The sequence below is a fragment of the Sus scrofa genome, chromosome 12, assembly GCF_000003025.6.
Source record: "Sus scrofa isolate TJ Tabasco breed Duroc chromosome 12, Sscrofa11.1, whole genome shotgun sequence".
Lineage (NCBI taxonomy): Eukaryota > Metazoa > Chordata > Mammalia > Artiodactyla > Suidae > Sus > Sus scrofa.
Window position 1 is genome coordinate 33,212,490 of NC_010454.4, and position 8,885 is coordinate 33,221,374.

At 44.0% G+C, this 8,885-nt stretch overlaps 1 long non-coding RNA gene across 2 annotated transcripts; it reads left to right on the forward strand.

The window, feature by feature from the left end:
- Positions 3–2,246, forward strand: LOC110256032. 2 transcript variants are annotated; one of them, XR_002337192.1, is made up of 3 exons: positions 3–339; positions 1,593–1,788; positions 2,095–2,246. It is a non-coding gene; the product is annotated as an uncharacterized LOC110256032 (long non-coding RNA). The 2 variants fall into 2 exon arrangements; XR_002337191.1 differs by having other exon boundaries at positions 4–1,788.

The following is an 8,885-nucleotide window of genomic DNA, read 5'->3' on the forward strand; positions in this document are numbered from 1 at the left end:
CGCGGAGGTGGAACGGGCCCCATGGGGTCCCGGGGCGGGCGGGGTCCAGGGGTCGCTGAGGTCCGACTGGCGACGTTCGAATCCCGGTGGCTCCCGCGGAGTGTGGGTACGGGGCGCTGGGCTCAGGGTTTCAGACGAGACTCTGGACCACCAGGGGGGATCTTACGGCCCCTCTGCGGATGAGAAAACTGACACGTTGCGTGGAGAACCCGGGATCCCAGCAGTCAGGGGACTGACTACAGCACAAACGCGCCTGGATCTGATCCGTTCCTTCCGAAAACTCGTCCAGACCCAAGTTGTCCCACCGCCCCCGCGAGCAAGGCTGTCTCATCAAGACAGGTCTTTCAAAAATAACTGTGGGAACAGTAAAGTATTCGCTGCCTTTTCTTATTTAAAAAAACCCCATCCTTCCTCTTCCCTGGTCCTGGGCTCTGGCATATCGGCCTTCAATCTCTGCAGGCAGGGTCACACCCGGGGGTAATGTCAGTAGAATCTGTAGTAATCACCGCTCTCTCATTCCTGATCTAAGTAATCTGGGTTTCCCTTCTTTTCTTAAGCCATCTAATAGATTTTATGGATTTTATTAATTTTTTCCAAAAATCCAACTTTTGGCTTCTCTGCTCTTTTTTTCATTGATTTCTTCTCATGTCTCTTATTTCCTTCTATTTACTTTTGGTTTAATTTGCTCTTTTTCAAATTCGTTAAGTTGGCACATTGGATCGCTGCTGTTAAACTTTTTTCTTTTCTAATATAAATGTTTACAACTATAAATCTAGATTGTCAATCTCCCTTGGCCTGCAGAAGTTACAGCGCCAGGGACTGAATCTGCACCACAGCTCTGACAACGCCAGATCTTTACCCTGCTGCACCACCCAGGAACTCCATCCACAAGTTTTGATATATGTGTTTTCATTATCATTTCACTCAAAATATTTTTTTTTTTTTTTTTTTTTTTTTTTTTGCCTTTTCTAGGGCTGCTCCCGAGGCATGTGGAGATTCCCACCCAGGCTAGGGGTCGAATCGGAGCCGTAGCCTCTGCCTCCGCCAGAGCCACAGCAACGCGGGATCCGAGACGCGTCTGCAACCTACACCACAGCTCACGGCAAGGCTGGATCCTTAACCCACTGAGCAAAGCCAGGGATCGAACCCTCAACCTCATGGTTCCTAGTCGGGTTTGTTAACCACTGTGCCACGACGGGAACTCCCACTCAAAATATTTTCTAATTTCCTTTGTTATTTATTTGTAATTACTTATAAGGAGATGGCTTCATTTCCAAATATTTAACACTTTCCTGGGTATCTTACTGTTACTGATTTCTAACACAATTCTATTTGAGCCAGCTCTACGACCTAAGATGTTTGTCTTTTGAAATAGGTTGAGACTGACAGGATGTTAATATCTCCGATATGATAACAGCTTGTCTCCTTCTCACTTTGTATTTGTGCCCCCTCCCCAAGTATTATAAGCTTTGTTATTAGGCACTATTATGCCCTGAATTGTATCCTCCCAAAATATATGTTCAAGTCCTAACCCCTGGTATCTGTAAATATGACCCTATTTGAAAATAGTTTTGCTGTTGTAATCAATTAAGATGGAAAATGCCATCTGGAGACAAACACAGATGACACCGAAGGCAGAGCTGTAGCTGCAAGCCAAGGGACACCAAAGATCACTGGAAAATCATTATAAGCTGGGAAATGTTGGAGACCACGGAACAGCAGAACTCTGCAGAAGGCAAATATCTATGGACTCAGAGTTTTAAGTACAGAGTCTCCTTCAAAGACAAGGTGAAGGACTTATGCATTAACCATGTTATTCTATAAACAGCTCCACTATGTCCTAAGGCTACCCCCTTTGCTATTACTAAGATGAGAATCTCGTTATTGCCAATGCCTCTCTCTGCCCACTAATCTTGTCACCTTTCTTAATCCCCTTAATAATAATAATCTCATCACCTTCCTTAATAAAAATCATGTGGGCTAAAGCCTAGGCGCCTCTGTTCTACGGAACGGAGTGCCCCCTGGTCCCCCACTTTCTAAATGTAAGAGTCTTGTGTGTTCTGTTTATATCACGCTGTCCCTCTTCTCTTCCAGGATTCCCCGTTTCCCTGCAGCGCTGGATGCAGCAAGGAAAAAGCAAGAAAGATTTTCCTGCAGGTCCCAGAGGAAGCATGGCCCTCTGACACCTTGATTTCAGACTTTTAGCCTCTAGAACTGTGAGAGAATAAATTTCTGTTTTAAGTCTCCTTGTTTGTGGTGCTTTGTTATAGCAACCCTAGGAAATTATTTATTTATTTATTTATTTATTTATTTTATCTTTTTGCCATTTCTTGGGCCGCTCCCTCAGCATATGGAGGTTCCCAGGCTAGGGGTCAAATCGGAGCTGTAGCCCCTGGCCTACACCCCAGCCACAGTAACGAGGGATCCGAGGCGAGTCTGCAATCCATACCACAGCTCACAGCAATGCCAGATCCTTAACCCACTGAGCAAGGCCAGGGATCGAACCCGCAACGTCATGGTTCCTAGTTGGATTCATTAACCACTGAGCTGCGATGGGAACTCCAACCCTAGGAAATTAATACAAGTACACACACATCACAGATTTGATATATTTCTTATTAAAAGTCGCCCCTTATCTCTCACAATAATCTTTCACTTAAAATCTACTTTGTGGGGAGTTCCCATCGTGGCGCAGTGGTTAACGAATCCGACTAGGAACCATGAGGTTGCGGGTTCAGTCCCTGCCCTTGCTCAGTGGGTTAACGATCCGGCGTTGCCGTGAGCTGTGGTGTAGGTTGCAGACGCGGCTCGGATCTTGCGTTGCTGTGGCTCTGGCGTAGGCCGGTGGCTACAGCTCCGATTCAACCCCTAGCGTGGGAACCTCCATATGCCTCGGAAGCGGCCCAAGAGATAGCAACAACAACAAAAGACAAAAGACAAAAAAAAAAAAAAAAAAAAACTACTTTGTCCTGTAGCAATATGGTCACACTAATTTTTTTATGGTTTGCATGATCTAGCTTCCTATACTGTTAATTTTCTATTTCTCCGTGTCTTTATTTTTAAAATGTGTCTCTTCTAGACTGAACATGGTTGGGTCTTGCTTTTTTATTCAGTCTAACAATCTTAGCCTTTTAATTAGAGTGTTTAGTCCATTTGTTTTTTTTTTGTTTTTTGTTTTTTGGTGGTTTCTTTTTCTTTTTTTTTTTTTTTTTGTCTTTTTGCCATTTCTTGGGCTGCTCCCACGGCATATGGAGGTTCCCAGGCTAGGGGTCGAATCAGAGCTGTAGCTGCCAGCCTACACCAGAGCCACAGCAACGCAGGATCCGAGCCACATCTGCGACCCACACCACAGCTCACGGCCATGCCAGATTCTTCACCCCTGAGCAAGGCCAGAGATCAAACCCACAACCTCATGGTTCCTAGTCGGATTCGCTAACCACTGCGCCACGACGGGAACTCCTGTTTAGTCCATTTGTATTCAACATATAAATTTTAGGCCTAATAAAACTCTATCTGTTTTTTCTTTCATTGTCTCTTTGATTTTTGTTCCTATGTCCCTCTTTTCCAGTCTTCCTTTGGACTAATCAGGTAGGCTATACATTTCATTTTCATTTCCTCTTATGGGCCATGTGCCCATACTTCTTTTTATTATATTTCTGATGGTTGTTCTAGGGATTATAAAATGCATCCTTAATTTACCACAATGTATTTAGAATGAATATATAAAATAGGAGACTCTTATTACATTTAAACTTCATTCACAAAAGCAAAAAAAAAAACAACTTCATTTACCACCTCTTTGAGTTCCTATTGTGGCTTAGCAGGTTAAGAACCTGACTAGTATCCCTGAGGATGTGGGTTCAATCCCTGGTCTCAGTTCTATGCTGAAGATCCAGTGGGTGAAGGATTCAGCGCTGCTGCAAGCTGTGGCATAGGTTGCAGATGATGAGGCTCGGATCTGGTGTTGCTGTGGCTGTGGCATAGGCCCCAGCTGCAGTTCTGATTCGACCCCTAGCCTGGGAAATTCCAGATGCTGCAGGTGGGGCCCTAAAAAGAAACAAAACAAAACAAAACTTTATTTACCACCTCTTCTGCTAATGCTGGCATATATTTTACATGTGCATACATCATAAACCCCATACGGCTGTGAAAGTCATTAAACAAGGCAGTCATTAGCCTAAATGACTCTAATGCTCTAGCATCCAATGTAAGCACGCCAAAACCTAAGCCAGAGTCAATTCCTGCAAATGCCTCACAGTTAAGAAATCAAAACTCAGAGTTCCTGTCATGGCTCAGTGGAAACAAATCTGACTAGGAACCACCAGGTTGAAGTTTTGATCCCTGGCCTTGCTCAGTGGGTTAGGGATCCAGTGTTGCCGTGTGGTGTAGGTCAAAGACTCTGCTCGGATCCCGTGTTGCTGTGTCTGTGGCATAGGCCAGCAGCTGTAGCTCCAGTTAGACTCCTAGCTGGGAACCTCCATATGCCGCAAGTGTGGTCCTAAAAAGCAAATAATAATAATAATAATAATACAGTTATACATAAAAAGAGAGTTATATTCTCCAGATATTTACCATTTCCAGTACTCTTCATCCTTCCTACAGCTACAAATTTACATCAGCATATCCTGTGGTACAGATCTGCCCGCAATGAATTCTTTCAGCTTTTGTTTATTTGAAAAGGTCTTTATTTCATCCTTTTGTTGTTGTTGTCTTTTTAGGGCCACGCCCATGGCATATAGAAGTCCCCAGACAAGGGGTCTAATCAGAGCTGCCAACTTCCAGCCTACACCATAGCTCACAGCAATGCCAGGTCGAGCAGCGTCTGTGACCTATGATACAGCTGTGGCAACACCAGATCCTTAATCCACAGTGCCGGGCCGGAGATCGAACCTGCGTCCCATCGCTCCCAAAACACTGCCAATCCCATTACACCACAGCCAGAACTCCCTATGTAATGTATTATATTTCCGCTGCTGGGTTTTGAGATTCTCTCTCTCTTTTTTTTTTTTTTTTTTTTCTCTTTAGGGCCACACCCGTGGCATATGGAGGTTCCCAGGCTAGGGGGTCTAATCGGAGCTGTAGTCACCGGCCTACACCACAGCACAGCAATACAGATCTGAGCACATCTGCAACCTACACCACAGCTCACGGCAATGCCAGATCCTTAACCCACTGAGCAAGGCCAAGGATCAAACCCACAACCTCATGGTTCCTGGTCGGATTCATTAACCACTGAGCCACGACGGGAACTCCTAATTCTTATTTTCTTTTTTCTCTTCTTTACATAGGTAATTTCTATTGATCTGATTTCAGGTTTCCTAATCATTTCTTCTGAAGTTTCCAATTTGTTCTTAATCCCCTACAGTTAAATTTTATTTTCAAATATTTTATGTTTCCATTCTAGAATTTCCACTTAGTTCTTTTTAAAAATTTTTCATCTTTTATTTTCATTTTTATTTTTTTACATTTTTTTGGCTATGCCTACAGCATGAAGAAGTTCAAGGGACTGAACTTGCACCAGAGCTGCAATCTGAGCCACGGCAGTGACAACACCAGGTCCTTACCCCACCAGGCCAAGAGGGAACTCCATTTTTTTGTTTTATAGTTTCCATTGCTTTTCTGAAATTTACCATCCCTGTACTCATACTATATTTTCCTTTAAGTCCATAAAATATTTATAATAGTTATTTCACTTCCTTGTCTGTAATGCCAACATTTGGGTGAACTTGGAGTCTTGTTCTATTGATTTTTAGTTGTTTATTGTTCTTAATCAGGGATCACATCTCCCTACTTGTAGGTTAAGGATCCGGCGTTGCCATAAGCTGTGGTGTAGGTCGCAGACACGGCATGGATCTGGCACTGCTGTGTCTCTGGCATAGGCTGGGAGCATCAGCTCTGATTAGACCCCTATCCTGGGAACCTCTGTAGGCCACAGCTGTGGCCCTAAAAAGACAAAAGACAAAAAATAAAATAAAAATAAATACTTTTTCACAATAAAAAATTTATGCTGGACATTATGGGCAATATATTTTGAGAAGTCTGGATTATATTATCTGCCTTTGAAGGGTATTGATTTTTGTTTTGGTAGGCAGTTAAATTATAGGCATATCCTTGTGGCCATGTCAGCATTGGTTTTATTTTCTATTAGAGTGACTGTATTTTAGTTTTGATTCTACTCTTAGGGCTCAGCTCTTTTTTTTTTTTTTTTTTTTTTTTTTTTAATTTTCCCACTGTACAGCAAGGGGGTCAGGTTATCCTTACATGTATACATTACAATTACATTTTTTCCCCCACCTTTCTTCTGTTGCAACATGAGTATCTAGACATAGTTCTCAATGCTATTCAGCAGGATCTCCTTGTAAATCTATTCTAAGTTGTGTCTGATAAGCCCAAGCTCCCGATCCTTCCCACTCCCTCCCCCTCCCATCAGGCAGCCACAAGTCTCTTTTCCAAGTCCATGATTTTCTTTTCTGTGGAAAGGTTCATTTGTGCTGGATATTAGATTCCAGTTATAAGTGATATCATATGGTATTTGTCTTTGTCTTTCTGGCTCATTTCACTCAGTATGAGATTCTCTAGCTCCATCCATGTTGCTGCAAATGGCATTATGTCATCCTTTTTTATGGCTGAGTAGTATTCCATTGTGTATATATACCACATCTTCCGAATCCAATCCTCTGTCGATGGACATTTGGATTGTTCCCATGTCCTGGCTCTTGTGAACAGTGCTGCAATGAACATGCGGGTGCATGTGTCTCTTTTAAGTAGAGTTTGTCCAGATATATGCCCAAAGTGGGATTGCAGGGTCATATGGAAGTTCTATGTATAGATTTCTAAGGTATCTCCAAACTGTTCTCCATAGTGGCTGTACCAGTTTACATTCCCACTAGCAGTGCAGGAGGGTTCCCTTTTCTCCACAGCCCCTCCAGCACTTGTTATTTGTGGATGTATTAATGATGGCCATTCTGACTGGTGTGAGGTGGTATCTCATGGTAGTTTTGATTTGCATTTCTCTTATAACCAGCGATGTTGAGCATTTTTTCATGTGTTTGTTGGCCATCTGTATATCTTCTTTGGAGAAATGTCTATTCAGGTCTTTTTAGGGCTCAGCTCTTAAACTAGGACAGATTCTGGAGCTCCTACTATGGCTCAGCAGTCATGAACTCAACTCGTATCCATAAGGACTCGAGTTTGATCCCTGGCCTTGCTCAGTGGGTTAAGGATCCAGCAATTGCTGTGAACTGTGGCGTAGGTCACAGAGGCAGCTCAGATCTGGTATGGCTGTGGCTGTGGCGTAGGCCAGCAGCTCCAGCTCCAGCTTAGACCCCTAGCCTGGGAACTTCCCCATGGTGCAGGTGCCACCTTAAAAAAATAAAAATAAAAAAATAGGACACCTTCTTGATTCCTAAATCTTATCTTTTCTGGAGTCTCACCCCAAAGCCCAAGGTGCTCACAGAACTCTCCGTACTCTGGCTGGGCCAGAAACTCATATCACTCAGAACTGCACAGCCTCTGGGATCAACTTTCGGCTCTCCACATTCCAACAGATTAGCTCTGCTCAGTCTCACAGAGCCTTGCTTTGCACCTCTGCCGCCTAGCCCTCTGCCAAGGACCACGGTGAATTCCTACGTAGCTTCCTCCTCTTCAGTAACCTGCCCCCAGTTCTCAGCGGCCTCTCCTGAAGCTACTGCTCACTAACCCCATCCCTGCCCCCCCCACCTGCCCCCAGCTCCGCAAGATGCTTTTGCACTTAGGACCCACATCCCTGCATCACAGCAGAAATCTGCAGTAATCGTGAAGCATACCTCACGTGTTTCCCATCTCTCCAGGGTCATATGCCCACAACAACCCACTTTTTGCTTGCAAAAAAATTTTGCGTTGGAGTTCCCGTCGTGGCGCAGTGGTTAACGAATCCGACTAGGAACCATGAGGTTGCGGGTTCGATCCCTGGCCTTGCTCATTGGGTTAAGGATCTGGCGAAGCTGTGAGCTGTGGTGTAGGTCACAGAGCGACTTGGATCCCGTGTTGCTGTGGCTCTGGCGTAGGCCGGCAGCTGTAGCTCCGATTCGACCCCTAGCCTGGGAACCTCCATATGCCGTGGGAGCGGCCCAAGAAATAGCAAAAAGACAAAAAAAAAAAAATTTGCGTTACATATTTGTTCAGTTCTTTTGTTGTTCAGGAGGAGGAAATCTTGAACCAATTACTCTTTCTGTCCAGAGGTGGACATGACATAATCATGTCTTTTTTTTTTTTTTTTTTTTTTTTTTGCTTTTTTAGGGAAACACCTATGAACGTTCCCAGGCTAGGCCTCAAATCGTAGCTACAGCCTTGGGCCTATACCACAGCCACAGCAACATGGGATCCAAGCCACATCTGCAACCTACACCACAGCTCATGGCAACACCAGATCCTTAACCTACTGAGCAAGGCCAGGGATTGAACCCGCAAACTCATGGTTCCTAGTCGGATTCGTTAACCACTGAGCCACGATGGGAACTCCCCTATTATGTCTTTTTTGACATCAGTTTCTTTCAGAACTTTTTGTTTCTCACGTGTCTGATGCTCCTTTGTACTGAGGCCCTAAACTTAGGCCTAGTCCACCAATTGGATAATCCAGCCCCATCCTGTCTCCTATTCTTTTTTTTCTTTCCATTTTTTCTCTCCATCTTCTAATCCTAAAAATGGATTAGTATCAAGAGAATAAGAAGACAAGCCACAGAGTGGGAGAAAATATTGATAAAACACATAGCTGACAAAGGACTGTTACTCAAAATGTACAAAGACCTCTTGAAATGCAACAATAAGAAAACAAACAGGAGTTCTCACGGTGGCTCACTGGTAATGAACCTGACTAGGATCCATGACAATGCAGGTTTGATCCCTGG